Source organism: Brassica napus, chromosome C6 (genome assembly GCF_020379485.1).
Source record: "Brassica napus cultivar Da-Ae chromosome C6, Da-Ae, whole genome shotgun sequence".
Classification (NCBI taxonomy): domain Eukaryota; kingdom Viridiplantae; phylum Streptophyta; class Magnoliopsida; order Brassicales; family Brassicaceae; genus Brassica; species Brassica napus.
Genome location: NC_063449.1, coordinates 13,471,495 through 13,490,245, shown reverse-complemented (window position 1 = coordinate 13,490,245; position 18,751 = coordinate 13,471,495). Strand labels below are relative to the sequence as shown.

The 18,751-nt window shown below is 36.1% G+C and overlaps 1 non-coding gene across 1 annotated transcript; it reads left to right on the top strand.

Moving 5' to 3' along the window:
* Positions 1–1,272: 1,272 nt before the first annotated feature.
* Positions 1,273–1,379, top strand: LOC125589302. The gene has a single exon (XR_007325490.1). It is a non-coding gene; the product is annotated as a small nucleolar RNA R71 (small nucleolar RNA).
* The last annotated feature ends 17,372 nt before the right edge of the window (positions 1,380–18,751 follow it).

Genomic DNA, 18,751 nt, shown 5'->3' with positions numbered 1-18,751 from the left:
TTCTCTGGAACATCAAGCCTCTGAATGATGGCACTGCACTCATGGGTAAGAATCATCATGCCTTCCATCTCCTTCTTCTTTGCAGCTACAACATCTTTCAAGAACCTGTTGTATTGAGGAATCAACATGAAAGCATCGATGATAGGCATTGCGACCTGAGCTTCACTCATTTGCTTCTCAAATAGAGCTTTGTACTTCTCTAGCAGCTGCCTCTTGAATCTACCAGGGAATGGTAGTTTGGGTTCATAGGGAGGAGGAACAAAAGAATTCTCACTTGCTGGAGCAACAACCTCACCATCTTTCACTGTTTTCTTCTCTTCCCCAACCTTTCCTTTACCTTTTGCTTCCACAATCTTCTCCAAGATTTCTTCATTGATTTTCTCATCAACAATCACCACTTCATCATCTATGTTGATGGCAACCCCCTCACCTTGTTTCTCAGCATCCTTGGTGAGAGCTTTCTGAGGTAACTCCTTACCACTCCTAAGGGTGATGGCTTTAGACTCCTTGGGGTTTTGGTCAGATTTTCCAAGTAGAGATCCTTGCTGGCGATTCTGGTGAGTGTTCATGGAAGCAAACTGATTCTCTAAATTCTTGACTGTAGAAGCAAGATGTGAGAATTTGTTGTTGAACTCATTGTAGCTCCCATCAATCTTGGAATGAAGGTTCTTCAACTCATAACCAACATGCTTCTCACTTCTAGTCTGAGACTCCAAGATTTGTTTCAGTAAGGTATCAGTGCGGCTCTCTTGAGGAGTAGAGGAACCAGACAAGGGGTTTTGCTGAGGCTGATAGCTGCCTTGCTGGTTGTTTCTAGGCGGATAACCACTCTGTTGGTTGTTGGGATAGGATTTCTGTTGGTTGTTGTTTTACTGAAAGTTAGGCTCTTTTTTGTACCAGCTACCATTGTTGTTGATGAAAAACAGCTCTTCCTGACCTTCCAAATCCTCAACCTCATGGACAACAGGTGGTGTCTCTTGGCTTGGGTTACCAACAAAGTGCAGCTGCTCTTGGGTGGCTTTATCAGCAATGAGGATGTCTATCTTATCCTGTAGAGCTTTCAACTCCTTCCTCGTCTGCTTATCATCTGTTCGACTGCCTCTGTCGTGGTCTCCACTGTAGACTGCATCACTCTTTACCATGTTGTCAACCAGCTCCTCTGCATCTTCCTCAGTTCTCCCCAAGAAGAACCCATTGCTAGCTGTATCCAGTCTGGCCCTGTACTTAGGAAGAGCACCACGGTAGAATGTGCTCAGCAAGCTCTCCTTAGAGAAACCATGGTGTGGGCATTGAGCTTGGTAGCCCTTGAATCTCTCTCAGGCTTCACTGAAGCCTTCCAAGTTCTTCTGTTGAAAGCTGGAAATCTCATTTCTCAGCTTAGCAGTTCGTGAAGTAGAGAAGAACTTCTCCAAGAATGCTTTCTTGCAGTCATCCCAAGTGGTGATAGAGTCGCTGGGTAGAGACTTCTCCCACTGACGTGCTTTAAGGTATCTTCGGACACACCATTGGTTTTTGATAACCCACAGTAGCTGTCGAACTTGTCCAAGTGATCAAATGGGTCTTCTAGAGCCAAGCCATGATACTTGTTGTTCTCGATCACGTTGAGGAGTCCTGATTTGATCTCAAAGTTGTTGGCTGCCACGGCGGGTGCTCAGATTCCCAATCGATGACCATGAATGTTGGGGCGGTCATAAGTGCCAATGGGTCGAGCTGCTCGCTGTGGTGGAACGTTGTTAGCTCCATTGGCGTTCGCATCATTTTGAGGTATGTCTCCCATATCAGTATCCAATCTCTGCAAGTGAGCATGTTGCTCTTCGTCTCTTCTCTTTCTAGCACACTCTCTCTCTAAGGCTCAATGTCTGCTGTTCTTGGAACTAGGTTTGATGGACCCCTGCTCCGCAAGTTCATACACATGTAGATGAAAGGGAAGTGAAGAAGGAGAATCAGCAACAAAAGAAAATAAAAATGACTTAGTCTCAAGTAAGTGACTAAATCTCAATGTTCAAATCTACTCAGAATTTGGCAACGGCGCAAATTTGATGTTTGGAGTTTTCAAGGCTCCTAAGACAAATGTTGTAGTATAAATGATTGTCGAACCAGTTCTGAGGGATATCAAAGCACCGAGAATGCAAGTACTCACTTAATCTAAGTGCAACCAATGATTTAGATGGGTTTTAAACTACTACAAATACTAGAAAACAATTACAAAATGATACTTTCTTGACTAAGGAAAAAGAGAACTCATGGGCATAGGGAATAGACCTTGGGTGATCAAGTATCGAACTAAGGATGGCAAATGATCAATCAAACTATCGACCTTAAGCTTAGACACAATTCTAAGAAAACTCTATGTCTAGATGAATGCTCATTTGCTAACATATCTCAAACATCAAATGTCTTTGGTTGAATAATGTGAAAGCAATCATTACTAACAAGTCTATTAGCTATCTTAGCACCTTTAACAACAAATGTCTTTGGCAAAGTATACTAAAAGCCTAGGAGAGTTGTCTCAGGCATTTCATCAAATACCTTTTGGGTGGGAAATGCCTATTGATCAACTTTTGAGTGGCCAACTCAGAAGATGCATTATGAATACTCTACTAGCAAGGAACAAGAATGATCTACACTAAAACATCCTAGAACTAACATAATCACCTTTGATCTCCCTAACCTATGAATTCAAAAGGTGATTACTCACTAATCTCCATGATTCCTCTTAAACTCATATTGGATTTCAGATTAATCATGTAGAGGAATAGATCAGAAATCAACAAGAACACAAGATGAAAGCAATGAAATCTGAATCAAAAGAAGTTTTACTAGTTGTTCTCAAGAAAAGAGATAATCCACCTCTGGTGGCTACCAAAGGTACTTAAAACATAGGTTTTTGAAAAGTAAAAACGTGCATAATGAAATGACCAAAAGGCCCTTGAGAAAACATGAATTCAGCCAAACAAATAGACGCGGAGCAACCTCGGCACGTCGCTGCGAGAGGTCGCTCCCGTGTCGTTTCTTCGCGAGCGACCTGGATGTGTCGCTCCGAAGACGTCGCTCCCGGGTCGTCTCCTCGTGAGCAACCTGGCTGTGTCGCTCTGAAGACGTCGCTCCCGGCTTGCTTAGAAACCATAGACGCGAGCGACCTTAGGGTGTTCCTCTAGGAGGTCGCTCCCGGCTTGTTCGTTGCTCTCAAATCGACACAACCCGAGCGACCTCTGGGTGTCGCCGTGGTGAGGTCGCTCTAGGAGCTGGAGCGACTTCGCTTTGTCGCTCTAGGAGGTCGCTCCGAAGCTTAAATGGCGAGTGAGTTCATGGCGTCGCTTCGGTAAGTCGCTCCCATGCATTGCTCGTCTAATGATCACCTTAATCACCTCTTTTGAGCTCCAAACGCACCCAAATATCTCCAAGAACTTCATGTGGTACTCCAATACCTAATAGAGACATATGTATGCAAAATGCAACCTAGACATGGCTAAATCATAATCTATATGATGAAAATGCACATGAATAAATGGATAAAACAATGTAAATATGCAAGATATCACTAATTCAACAACTCGTCAATATGATGGTTACCATGTTCAAGTCTATGTCGTCGATACAAAGCCTGAAAACTCTCATCATTTTTTTTTCTTTACAAACAACACTGGTGCTCCCCACGGCGAATTACTCGGCCTGATAAATCTCTTGTCTGATGAATCTTCCATATTTTCTTTCAGCTCAGCCATCTCTGCCAGCGCTAATCGGTATAGAACTCGTGAAACCGGTGCTGTCCCTGACTCTAACTTGATCGTAAGAACATCTCTTCTGGCTGGTGACGACACCTTCAAAGGCCTCAAATACATCTCCATACTCTGAGATAACTAGAAGATCCTGCAACTCATGTTGACCATCGAAATGATCACCAAAATTCATTTACTCCCCATATCCAATAACTCCTCTGCATGTAGCATGTATGCAAATAAAATCTGCTCTGCTCCAGAAATATGAACTCTTGCCCTCAGGCAATCCAACAGTACTCGATGTCGTGATAACCAGTCCATCCCAAAACTGATATCGCAAAACACAACTCCATCTCTGACGAGTCTCTGAACCAATCGGCCCTCCAAGCATAACTGGTACACCGCAATCAATATAAATAGCTCCCAACGTTTCTATGTCAGCTGTCCAAACTGACACATCTCTGAAATGATCAACACTGCCAAAAACTGGAAAACATACCAAGCATTACTCCAATATCACACAACGCAAGTTGTCGCACCCCAATCCAAAAGCGATCCCCACGAGTTTACAAAATAACCATGCCTCCAAGGCAGTAAATATACTCATACACACGAATAACACATGCAACCCCATGGTTCACATCTCATACCACATAATCTCCAATAACAAAAACTCGTGAAGCGATGACTTGAAGTTTGGGTGGTGGCAACAACATCACATATCCACATGCGGACAATCTCCGAACACGACAGACGAAACTGATACACACCTGAGCAATCTATCAAACTGTGACATCATCCATCTCTCGAACATCTGGCTGAAGCCCTGTTAACTTGAGAGCGGATGACGATGATAAACTCATCGTCAATAAAAGACACTTGGGTTAGAAGTTACTGAACGGAAAGATGCTGTATTTTTCTTTCTTTAAAACTCCCAAATCCCTAGATTCAAAAATCTTTTAAAATCGATTAAACCGAATTAAAACCGAGTCAAAACCGAGTCGAAACCACGTCCCAACAAATCGCCATCCCGGGTCAGAGCCGGGACGTAACCCCGCTCTGATACCAAATCGTAACACCCGTATTTTTCCAAAATAACTTAAATAAATAAAAAAATCTGAAATCTTCATTTATTACTTCTCAAAAGTCAACTCCAAAGTCGTAAATCCAATATATAGCCATAAATCCAAATAACATAACAAATCCCGAAAATATCGATAAAAGCATAAAATCCGCAAGTCTAAAAAAGACAGAAATAAAACTCCCAAAGCACCAGCCCGATAGCAATCACTCCTGCTCGTCAGTCTCATCTGAAAGGGGAAGGAAAGGAGGGGTGAGTAACAGGGGAGTTACTCCGTGAGGTATGGGGTGCTAAACACGCAAACCACTGACTTGAGTAAATAGAACTCCCACTATGGAAGTTTAGCTCTAACATGAGCAAACAAGATGTCTAAAGCATCACACGACACAAACAATGCGATGATAGCATATAGCTAGTCCATACACCCCGCATCTCCTCATACGGATATATATATATATACATACGCTGCGTCACTAGTACAGTCTGTCTCTGTACCCCCGCCCTCCAAAGTTGCGTCGAATGCAAACGTCTCTGCACCCACGCCCCACACAATCTGCGTCGCTAGCCCAGACGTCTCTGAGCCCCCGTCCACCAAAGCTGCGTCGCTAGTCCAGACATCTCTGGACCCCCGCCCTCTCACATAGTCCCTACTCATAACTATGTATACATACATACATATATATATCGCATCTCTTAACATCAAACAATCAAATCAACGGTTGAATCCTCTAGACCCCTAGTTCCAGTTTACAATGAATGAACTGACTAACAATCAAGACTCAAACAGACTCAATACAAACAGACGGATCATGATTCGAAATCTAAACTACGATAGAGAGAATTCTACACTGGTACGGGATTTACGGAATAGACCCTCACCTTAGCCAATATCGGAAATGAATTGGAAAACGGATATCCTCGCCTAACAAGTCGTTACCAAATTTTATCATGGATTACTTGTTGACTATGTCTTACCTAAATCATAAGATTACACCATGCACAAGTTACGATTAGGTTTTATGCTACAAAGGTAGCTTGCCGCACAAGGAATAGAGAAAAGGTCACTTAGCTATTACGGCTTGGTATCACGTTAAAGGATCTCACACTTTGGCGACGTGGGCTCCATTTACGGTGACTAACAACGCATGACAGTGCGGATCGGTGATCAGCGGTGATGAGACGGTGGCTCCGTCTTAACTCTTTTTCTCCTCACGTCTTATGCTTCTCGGATCAATAGCATGACGCCCATAATAAAATGGTGGTTGATCCTTAACGACAAGTCTATGTCTCAAACCATACATGGTGGCTCCGGTGTGACAAGGAAATAAAGTGACATCCCGGCGGTGGGTCTACGGTGATTGACGGTGGTGATCAGCGCCGGACGTTACGTGGTGACTCCGTGTACGTGCGTCTCTTCTCCACATCTAAGCCTCTCGAATCTGATGCACGGCGACCATAAGGGAGAGGCGAAGGATCTTTGACAACGGCGGCTATACGTCACAGCTCCGATTGCGATGCTCCATTGCTGGTGTGATGAAGCTTCCCTCATACGCAGCACATTATATGATCGTTTTGTGGTGACGGCACAAACATAATCTCCACGCAAGCCCGAGATGGAGACGGCTAAGGAAGAGAATACATATAATTATATATATGCCACTAACCAACGACAACACAAGGGTTTGGTTTAAAGGCTAATTAATTAAATTCAGACCAATGGTTTAGGTGAAATTAAAATAAAATTAGAACAAACCAAACCGACCATTTTTTTTCTTAATAACCGGGTCGTTACAATCTAGTGCATAAATTGTGGTTTGTATAACTAACTTTATTCATTTATGTTTTCCATTAAACTTATATTTTCTATGTAGATTGAACAATGTAAAGACATTTGTACAATCTATGCGATTGCTAAAGATTGGGGATGATATTAATGGGGATGTGTTGTATGCAACAAGAAGGTTTTTAATCTCTAAACCACTATTAAAAAGCTTAAAGGAAAATAGATCATCACATATATTTGGCGGTGGAAGCACCCAGGTCTGGGGTTCGAATCCCAGACTATGCAATTTCTTGAAGAACATAAGCTAGTCCAAATTATAAACGGCCATGGTTCGCCAACAATCTGAATAGGATTTAAAGACACTGCTTAAACCACACTAAAAGTAGATAAATAATTTGTAAAAATAGAATGCTTTCTTCACACTATTTAAATGTATATTCACTATTAGTCCTCTGTAGTTGGTCTTGGTTCAGATGTTTTGGTTTTTGGTGTTTTGGCTCTAGAAATTTAGAAACCGTTCAGATATTTAGAAAAGGTTTGGTTTCAGTTGGATTATTTTGGTTTGGTAGCAAAGTTGAGAATCAGCTAATATTCAAAAAAAAAAATGGGTCCAATTCAGTTCCAGTTCGATTCGGGTTTTTCGGGTAACTAGAGATTTATAGATAAAATATCGGATAATTTGGGGTTTTCAGTTTAAATATTGGGTAATTTGGGTTGTTTGTATAAAAATATCAGATAATTCAAATAATTTGTAATATTTTGAATAAAAAATATTTGGGTAATTTGGTTTATAAATATTATTTTAAGATATTTAGTTATTTAGAAATTAAAAATAATTAATATTTGTAAGTATCTGATTTGTATTTTTAAAATTTAAGAACACATTTGGTTCTCGGTTTGGTTTCAATTTTTTGTGTTCCAGAGATATGATATACTCCGTTATTTATGAAATTTAATTCACTTATGGTTTTGTTTTTTTTTCAATTTGGTAGGGTTCGGTTTGTGGTTCCGGATAAATGTGCACAAACCTATACACTCTCGTATATAGAAATGCATTTAATAAGAATTTATTTAATTTCGAAAACCAACCTGCACTTTCCAAGCTTAAGCTTAGGTCAAAATCTAGTTGTATACATTAAATTCTTAATGACATAGGTTAAATAAACAAATTAGTGTGGTTATTCATCACCGAAAATGTGCTGACTCGTTCTAATATGTAGTCTTATTATTTTTGACATTAGAAAAGTGGCGATCTGCACTCGGTGGTCAGATTCTTATATGTGGTATTATGGTTAGTGCGTATGATGCAACAATGTTAACATTGAAAGAACAGGACTGGTATATCAGGACTGAAATATATGTGAAAGGATTAGTTGAGAGCTTAGCCTACTACGCCAACTTAGGCCTTGTATGTTAATTGGTTTTAAGGATGGGCATATGAAATCTCATATATTCAAATATATAAAATATGGCAATCATGTCACCTAATACGATTTCATGTCCGTTTTAGGGAACTCCTTGCCTCGTCTAAATTGTTTTTTATATTCTTCCCTTTCAGCATTTCGGTTCGTAGTCTAGGGTTTGGGTATATAAATGAAAAACAGAAAATCGAATCGAAACTAAACTGAGTAAATTGAAATCGAACCCGTTATTCACAAATAACTAAACAATTCCTAAATTTCTGGAACCAAAAGATCAAAATTGAGCCAAACCGAAATTCAAATGGGTAATTAAATTTATAAAACACAATTTATATACTTCAAAATATTAATTACCAGTGTTTTTTCCGGGCGTACTTCTTATATAAGTTTTAGTTTAATTTAATCTATTATATCAATTTTGAAATATATATATATAATACATATCTATCCATTTTCACAAAATATAAATTTTAAAGTGAAATTTAAATTATTAGAGTGCACATGCTAATAATACTGAAAATAGATATTATATGACTTAAAAATTATATGTTGTTGATTTATATATTTAAAATAATTAGACACTGAATTATTGTTCTTATAAGTTTTATTAATACTTTAGATGTACTTTTCAATTAATTTTATTTTTCTATTGCAATATTTTTTTTATTGTTTAGAACTACTTGTTTTAATAAAATTAAATATTTTTATTGGTTCGAGAAAGTAAACTTTGAGCTTTGTTAATTTCAGCGTTTCATTATTTTTGGCAGAATCTTTCCATGAGAATACAAACATTTCGCTCAAATGAAATAGGATGTAAGCATATAGATTGTAGTTTCACTTGTCGTCACTATTTTGGTGCAAAGAGAAAAAAGTGATTTAATAGATACTAAAATTAAATGTTTAAAGATTTCACCAAGGAACATCACGTTCTTCTGAAAGGCTCATCGGCAAAATTATCTACGTCGTTAAAAAACAGAGCACGTGCTCTGTCTACTCTTAACCCGTCTCGTGCTCCACTTCTTCAATGTTGGACGGGTGTAGCTTGCAGTCCGCTGAGTAGGTGGTTCTCTCAACAGTTTCCTTTGTAACATTATTTAATATATTTAAGAAAATCCTTGTCAAGGAAAAACATGTAGAAATCAGTGTACTCATTGTTCAAAGTTTCAGACGATATTCAATTTCAAACATATTACAACACAATCATTTCAAACTTACGTTGTTCTTAAACTTAGTAATCAAAGATGATCACATCACAAGTTTACAATCATAACAGAGAAGAGAAAACAACTTGCATCTAAAAGTCTCGAACAAACACATATTGCAACTCAAGCTGAATCAAACACAAAATGGAATGAAAATACATTAAGCTCTTTCACTTGGAGAACACGAACAATACGTGTTTTAAGTTTTACTTTCAGCTTCTGAAAATTCACAGAAACAACAATTGCTTTTTTTTGTAGAATCATCTTCTTTTTGGATAAAGAATTGCCATACATGTACTCCATGAGCAATTAATTTCGTTGGTTTTGGTGGAAGAGCAGAGCTTGATCTTTTAGTTTCCTTTCTTATCTTTCCAGCAAGACAAGGTTCTGAAGCTTCTTCTCCTAGAATCTCCCGTCAAGCATTTCATCGTTCTGATCATAAGAAGAAGAAGAATCCACCTGGACAAACAAAAAAAGTCACGGTCAGTTATCTATAAATACTTAAACATTGCAATTGAGTCTTTTATCTATAAAGAGTATTTGTGCATACATGACGGAAGTTTCGAGTTTGGAAAAATAGTTGTTGAACTAGAAGGAAGTTGTGCTTGATCGGCACACAAAGCTAAAAGGAGAGACTGAAAATGCAACCCAGAGCTTGTAAATGTCAATAGTCTGCATTGACAAAGTTGGTGACACAGTCACTGATACATGATCACATCAGTAATTAATACATAAGGCATGCAGAGTGGAAGTACCATGTGGATGCCAGATGCCGAGCTGGAGAAGGATAAACAGATGGTTTATTCCTTGACGAAGTCGCTGACATAGTCGTTGACGCATGTGGCGTCAAACAGTGTTCCAGGAAGCATGTGGAATGGTGGAGACCACGTGGATGCAAGATTCTGAGCTGGACTGAGTTAAACTTGAGTAGCAAGTTTATACCGTGGAGATAAAGCAAGTAAATAAATTTGGGGATCAAAATTATGCTTTGGAGAAAAGGAATAAATATAATTTGAGAAAACGAAGTTATACTTATTAATATGAAAGTTGTCTATATCCATTGTTCCTTGGACAAGGGTTTTGGAAATGTGGGGATCACTATAAAATATCAAGGGGTCGATGAGGAATCAACAAAACTCTCGAAGGTGATTATTATAGAGGAAGAGTGAAAATCCCTTGGAGGAGTTTTTGGTGTCGTTTTGAGTCAGAGGCTGACGTAGTAGGCGACAAAGAGACATAAACTGGGTAGCTTAGGAATCCTTCAGTAGCGACTATTAGTCTGCTAACAAGTTGTGTAAAACTGATTAAACAAGTCTTGTAAATATTGTTTATAGTGTCCATAACCAAATACCATACAAAAATAGACAAATTATGTTTTATAAACAGATAAATATTTACAAGAAATATATTTGAATAAATAATGTCCATAAATATTAATAATTGAAATCATTTTTATAATAAATATAAAATAAATAACTTTTTATAATAAACTTAAACAATATCATCTCAAATTCGAGTAATAGAATAGGTGTTCGCTGAAAACAATTTAGACAATATAAAACAAACAAAATTACAATTGTTAATTCATTAATCAATTTTATTACATATAAAGTTTTGCCAATTTTTTTTATAAAATAATTACTAAATACAAAAAATAATATACAAATCTATATTATTGATATAGAAGTATCATTTAAAATTGCCCCTTAGTTTTCAAACTTATTTACACTTCCATGACACTGACTAATTATTAAACTACATATTTTAATGCTTGTCTTTTTCTATTTTATTTATGCATTTTCCAAAATTAAAGTTCAATAAATTAAGTGTCATTTATTTCAGAAATACTTCCTATAATCTACCTAAACATTAAATTATATTTAATCAATGCAAAAAATGTAAAAAGATATACATTATTATGGGTTGGTTATTTTTAATTTTAGTATAATTAACAATGTCGAAAAAGCAAGAAATGTTATAAAATACATGATATAAAATACAAAATTAAATGATACATTGAATTTATATCGTATAAATAAAATATAATTATAGTTAACAACTTTATTTTACATTAAATTTTTGATCCATAAAAAAAACATTCGCACGAACACACGGGTCATATTTATAAAATATAGATGATACAATTGACGGATCAAAAAATAAAAGAAAACTATTAATTATAAAAATATTTTGTTTAAAAATGCTAAAAATTATTTAATACAGATAAAATTAAAAAAAAAATATTTACATTTATATAAGAAAAATATATACTTTTAAAAAATAAAAATAAATACTTGCGCGGATGCGCGAGTCAAGCTCTAGTCTTAATATTAAAGTTTTAAATAAACCTTTTAAATAATTCCCTAGTATGTTTATACTTTCAAAAAAATTATTTTAATATCAACAACAGGAAATTTTAAAATAAAAACTCATTTAACCATACAAAAATAGAAAAATTATGTTTTATAAACAGATAAATATTTACCAGAAATCATGTCCATAAATATTAATAATTGACATAATTGTTACAATAAATATAAAATAAATAAACTTTTATAATAAACTTAAACAATACCATCTCAAATTCGAGTAATTCGCTGAAAAAAAACTTAAACAATATAAAACAAACAAAATTACTATTGTTAATTCATTAATCAATTTTATTACATATAAAAATTTGCCAAATTTTTTTATAAAATAATTACTAAATAAAAAAATAATATACAAATCTATATTATTAAAAGAGAAGTACCATTTAATATTGCCCATTAGTTTTCTAACTTATTTACATTTTCATGCCACTAACTAATTATTAAACAACCTATTTTAATGCTTGTCTTTTTCTAAATTGAAATACAATAAATAAAGTGTCATTTATTTCAGAAATACTTCTTATAATCTACCAAAACATTAAATTATATTTAATCAATGCAAAAAATGAAAAAAAGATGTACATTATTATGGGTTGGTTATTTTTAATTTTTGTATAATTAACTATGTCGAAAAAACAAGAACATGTTACAAAATGCATAATATAAAACACAAAATGTAAATGATATATTAAAATTTATATCTTATAAATAAAATATAATTATAGATAACAACTTTATTTGTCATTAAAATTTTGATCCATAAAAAACACATTCGCACGAACACACGGATCATATTTTTAAAATATAGAAGATACAATTAACGGATCTCAAAAAAAAATTATTAACTGTAAAAATATTTTGTTTAAAAATGCTAAAAATTATTTAATACAGATAAAATTTAAAAATATATATTTACATTTATATAAGACAAATATATACTTTTAAAAATAAAAATAAATATTTGCACGGATGCGCGGGTCAAGCTCTAGTCTTAATGTTAAAGTTTTAAATAATTGCCTAGTATGTTTATACTTTCAAAAAATATTCAGAAAATTTATTTTAATTACTATATCAGGAAAGTTAAAAATGAAAATCCATTTAACCATACAAAAATAGACAAACTATGTTTTATAAACAGATAAATATTTACCAGAAATTGTTTTGAATAAATAATGTCCATAAATTTTAATAATTGACTTAATTTTTATAATAAATATAAAATAAATAAAATTTTATAATAAAATTAAACAATATCATCTCAAATTCGAGTAATAGAATAGGTGTTCGTTGAAAAAAAAAAACTTAAACAATATAAAGCAAACAAAATTACATATACAAATTTGCCAAATTTTTTTATAAAATAATTACTAATTACAAAAATAATATACAAATCTATATTATTAAAAGAAAAGTACCATTTAAAATTTTTTCTTAGTTTTCAAACTTATTTATATTTCCATGCTACTGACTAATTATTATACTACCTATTTTAATGCTTGTCTTTTCTGTTTTATTTATGCATTTTCCTAAATTTAAATAAAATAAATTAGTGTCATTTGTTTCAGAAATACTTCCTATAATCTACCTAAACATTAAATAATATTTAATCAATTTAAAAAATGAAAAAAGATGTACATTATTATGGGTTGGTTATTTTTAATTTTGGTATAATTAACTATGTGAAAAACAAGAAAATGTTACAAAATACATAATATAAAACACAAAATGTAAATGATATATTGAAATTTATATCGTATAAATAAAATATAATTATAGATAACAATTTTATTTTACATTTAAATTTTGATCCATCAAAAACACATTCGCACGAACACACGGGTCATATTTTTAAAATATAGTTGATACAATTGATGGATCAAAAATAAAATAAAATTATTAATTATAAAAATATTTTGTTTAAAATGCTAAAAATTATTTAATGCATATTAAATTTAAAAATATATATTTATATTTATATAAGACAAATATATACTTTTAAAAAATAAAAATAAATATATGCGCGGATCAAGCTATACTCTTAATATTAAAGTTTTAAATAATTGCCTAGTATGTTTATACTTTCAAAAAATATTCAGAAAATTTATTTTCATATCTACATCAGGAAATTTTAAAATGAAAATCCATTTAACCTTACAAAAATAGACAAATTATGTTTTATAAAGAGATAAATATTTACCAGAAATTATTTTGAATAAATAATGTCCATAAATATTAATAATTGAAATAATTTTTATAATAAATATAAAATAAATAATTTTTTTATAATAAACTTAAACTATATCATCTCAAATTCGAGTAACGGAATAGGTGTTCGGTGAAAAAAAAAACTTAAACCATATAAAATAAACAAAATTACTATTGTTAATTCATTAATCAATTTTATTACATATAAAAATTTGCCAATACGTTTTATAAAATAATTAATAAATACAAATAATATACAAAATGATATATATACAAAATTAATCAAATGTCTTTGTTTACAGATCACTCGGTTTGGTTTACAGAGTCAGTATGAGTCTGTATTGTTGATGACAAAAAAAAATCAAAAATTAATTAAGGGTACAATTGTAGATCTATATATTCCCACGAGAACTATCGTATAATACCAAATGTATCCCAAACTATTACCGCGTTCTATATATTCCCGAATTATAAATTGTAGATTTATTTATCTATATAACATAACGATTGTTAAATAGTTATTTCTCCATGGAAATAAAGTTCAAAACCTATAAGTCCACAAAAATTGATTACAGCTGTTTACTATACCTAAATTAAACCGATATATTTGTTAATCCGGCTTGAAACCAATAAATGATCCGGTTAAATGTGATTTTGTTTCATAAACCAAAAATTAATAACCCAAACCTGGTATATCTATTAGCCCAAATCAATACCAGCCAAACTTCTTCCTCAATGTCAAATAATTTCAATCCTTCAGCTCTTAGAACATAGTATTAGGGATAGGAGTCCCACGTCAGGTATTGGAAGGGATCATTACTAATATATATATATGGTATCAGAGCCCGATCCAAACAATCCAACCCGATCCATTATCGATCCAGTCCAAAGTTATTAGAGACAGAAGTCCGACATCGGATATTGGAAAGGATCATTAGTAATATATAAGATAGATGGGTCACTCCAGTTATCACCAACAATTGGTTTTAGGTTGGAAGCCCATCTAGCTTAACATGGTATCAGAGCCCAATCCAAACAATCCAATCCGATCCAGCCCAAAGTCGGCCCATCGATCCTTGTCAAAACATTCCGAGATTGACGCTCAAAGAGCCATCATCTCGAGGAGGCGTATTAGGGACAAAAGTCTCACATCGGGTATTGGAAAGGATCATTAGTAAAATATAAGATAGATGGATCACTCCACTTATCACCAATTGGTTTTAGGTTGGGAGCTGATCTAGCTTAACCGATAGCAACAAACTTTAATATATATAACTACAATCTCTAGAAACTGTTCTCACAAGTAAATCAAATCCCTTTTATGAATTTAAAATTTGAACTGTTCTGGACACCAAGAACTTATCATAGCAAAGAAGAAAGAATCCTAATTTCTCATAGAATTGATTTTGACTCTGTTTTCAGTCTCTAAATAGTGCAGAGATACAAACAAATAGCTTATAAGAGAGCGATTGAATTCACAGCTAGTGTAATACTTTTGGAGAAGGATAGATTTTCTGCTCAGTGTCTCTCTCGCCTCGGAAGAACACAGCAGTAGAACGAGAAAGCTTGTCAATGGAAGCAAGCCGTCGCGTCTCTTCTGGATCGAAATTTATTTGCCTTCGATCAAAGAGGTTCGAGTAAGACGAGAGTGGTAATCAGTTACTGTTTGATCGGAAAACGGTAATAAATAAGATGTGGGTTTAAACAAAGACGTCTTATTAATGGTCGGAGATATACGTTCGGTCGGTTACAAGGGAAAAGAAGAGAGTGCGACAGAAAGGAAGCAACTAACGGCGAGATGAAGCAAAGGTGAAAACCCTAATCTAGCCGCCAAGTGTTAGTCAGTGATTTCGGATCCTTTTCTCGTTGTCTCCCCTTTCCCTTATATAGACGTCCTGATGCCTCGTCCTTGACCTAATTTACGCCACCTTGGTGGGCCTCCTCTGCTGGGCCGAGAAGCCCGTAGGCGTCCGAGCAGCCGCTGAGCCGAACGTACTTCAGTCGATGATGATCAACTAAAAGTACTCAAGGGTCAAGCCGAGAGACCTGACTCTTGAGCCGACCGATCGAGCCGTCGCTCTTCCTAATCTGGGCCAGGCCTTCCTATTCCTCGGGCCTTGTGGGATGGTCAAATCCATCCTCTACAGTAAGTCCCCCCAGTCCATTAGTGAGCGAAGTGATTTCCAGCTCGTGATGGATTCTAAGGTTTGAAGGTTTGAGGGAATAGGAAGGTTGGAGCGGTTGGTCGATGAGTCGCACAGCGTCGTTCTCTCGGAAGCGAGCAGTAGAGGCTTTTATCTCTTCTTTTGGTCGTTGTGTCACAGGAAGGGTTCTGGAATATTTCCACTCGAGGCCGATTAGTCGCGGATATTCAGATCCCGACTGACATATCTAGATTAACCGTTGGTTTATCCTGATTTTAAGATGACCAACGTCCGATTTAGACGAGAAGCCGAACCGTCGCGAGGGTCCGCTGGACATTTGGGAGAGTTTCAAGGCCCATTTAGGCCCGTTTAGGCTTAATGACGACACCTCGAATTCCCCCCCCCCTTTTTTTTTTCTTTTAAATGCACCGAGAAGTCGAAACGTCGCGAGGGTCCGCTGGATTTTTAGGGAGAATTTCGAGGCCCACCTAGGCCCGAATAGACCTAATAATGATGCCTCGAGTTCCCCCCTTCTCTTTTCCTTATAAATACGCAGATCCCTTCTCATTTCTTCAAGTTTCTTCCGCGATCAAAGGTACTTTCTCTCTCTCCTTCTTTTATCTCTCTAAGTGTTGTAGTCTTCACTCGACGCGTTCTTTGCCGCCTTGTTCTATCATGTCGTCGGCTCAGGGGTTATCGAGGCAGCAAAAGGGGAAATCGGTTACGGCGGCATCAGCTCTGGCAAGGAGTTCTGGCGGAGGTTGTATCGGGGGTCTCGAGTCGACTCATCACGAGGCGATGATGGACACAGTTGATTTGTCTCGCTCCCAGAGACTTTTGGTCGCAGATGCTACACGGCTTGCGAGGGAAGGGAGCGAGAACGTCGTCGTGAGGGACGCGACGGAGTGTGCGAGAGACGGACAGAGCGGGGTGGTGCCCGTTGATTCGATTACCTTGAGAGCTCGCGCAGTAGAGGGCGATCCTTCAGAAGATGACGACTCTGAAGCCGAGTTGCTTCCGACGACCATCTATCCCGAAGGGATTTTCGAAGAGCTTCTTCTGTTTTTATCGCAATATTCTTTTTAATAAAAAAACAGGACTGCGAGTCCTTGAGCTATTGTTTATTATTTTTATTCTTAGGTGGGCCGGTCTTTTGAGGCCGGGGGTCGATTTTTCGTAGATACTCTTATCGACGTATGTTTGATGTAACAAAAGATTTTGTTAACGAGTTTTGCCGCGTTGGTTGGCGGGGCTGGTTGTTTCCGAAGACTTGATAAAGGTCTTGGTCTGTAGCCAACCGTTATAAGTATTTGAGGGATTGCGTTGAACGGATATATGATATCGAATGAGCTCGAAGTGCGAAGCATAGAAAAAATTGGATTTCATTAAGATATCAAATGTCGGTATATTACAAATTTGGGATAAAAATGGTAGCTTGACTTTCTATTCGAGGTCGATGTTGCGGCATGCATCTTTTGAGCTTTGCAGTTGGTGGGTGACTGAACTCATGTCGTGAGTTGCCTACGTACCCTCGGCGAGGGATCAAGTCATAACGTAGTTCGATTGTTTTCCCTAGAAGTAGGGTCATTTGTTCGGTCTTTCGGCGGCCTGCCTTTCTCCAGGACGATTCCAGACTCGAGCTCCGGTTCGGTCGGGGATCGAGGTTCGATCTGGTGGCGAGGACCGATCGAGGCCTGACGGTCGGTCCTGGTTCGAGGTTCCGATTGGAGGGATTCGTTGCGTCTGGGTTACTCCGGTCGTCCCGTTGGTCCTGTGGGTAAGGTTTCAGTTCTCAGGTCCAATAGGATCGACGTCGTTGACTCTTGATGGTCTGGTTCCGATGGTTTGATTAGGATCCATAGTTGCGCTTAGGAAACTTAGATCGGTTTCTTAGCAAAGATGTTTTTCGTTTATCTTCCCCACAGTCGGCGCCAAAATGTAGATCCTAAAATCTACACTAAGTATTTGATAGTGATCGAGAGTTTAATCTAGGGAAGATAAAATGATGTAGGCAACGATATCTTTTGGAACACAACGATGTAATCAGTTTCCAGTAGGCAAAGATGAATTTTATTGATGAATAAGATTGAATACAATGAATGAAATAAGATCGAAAGTTACAAGCGAGATCGATAAGAGAAAATACTTAAAGCTAGGTGAAAACAAGGTCGATGTGTGTGTGGCTCTCTCTAGGGTTTTCAACGTGTCCCCTTTCGTATGCATCGATCTCTTCTTATAATGGGCTGCTTCCGCGATCTTCGCAACGGCTCCGCGATCTCCGGCTCCTTGAATCGATCTCTTCCTGATCATCAGAGTTGGGCTTCTTCGTTGGTTGCGCGGCCCAAGTCATTTAGGCCCAATTACCTAATTGACCGAAATTGGGTCCAACAGTAAGTAAACCTTGTTGTCTTTTTATTCTTTTCGTTCTTGTTCATTCTATTAGATCTCTCATTTCGGGTCTTTGGTGGTAGCACCTACCCGTTTATTTGTAGATCTGGTTCGTGGAAAGCCTTAAGTTTCAGATCTGCTTCTTCTCTCTTGTTTCATCCGCATATCTAAGGCCAAGGTGAGGACTGTTGTGATCTCTTCTTCCTTCTTTCATTATAATTTCATAGTAGGAGTTTCTTGCTAAACCATTCATATCTACATGTTATCTATAAGCATACACATAGTTGTTTGATAACTGAACTATATCATATATATATCCCTATATATTGTATTGAAATGTGTAAACACCTAGATTTATTCATAGGTTGCTAAATCGAACATGGTTGTATGGTGATTGAGACTTGTATGTGAGTGTTTGCATTGTATGGGGAATAAG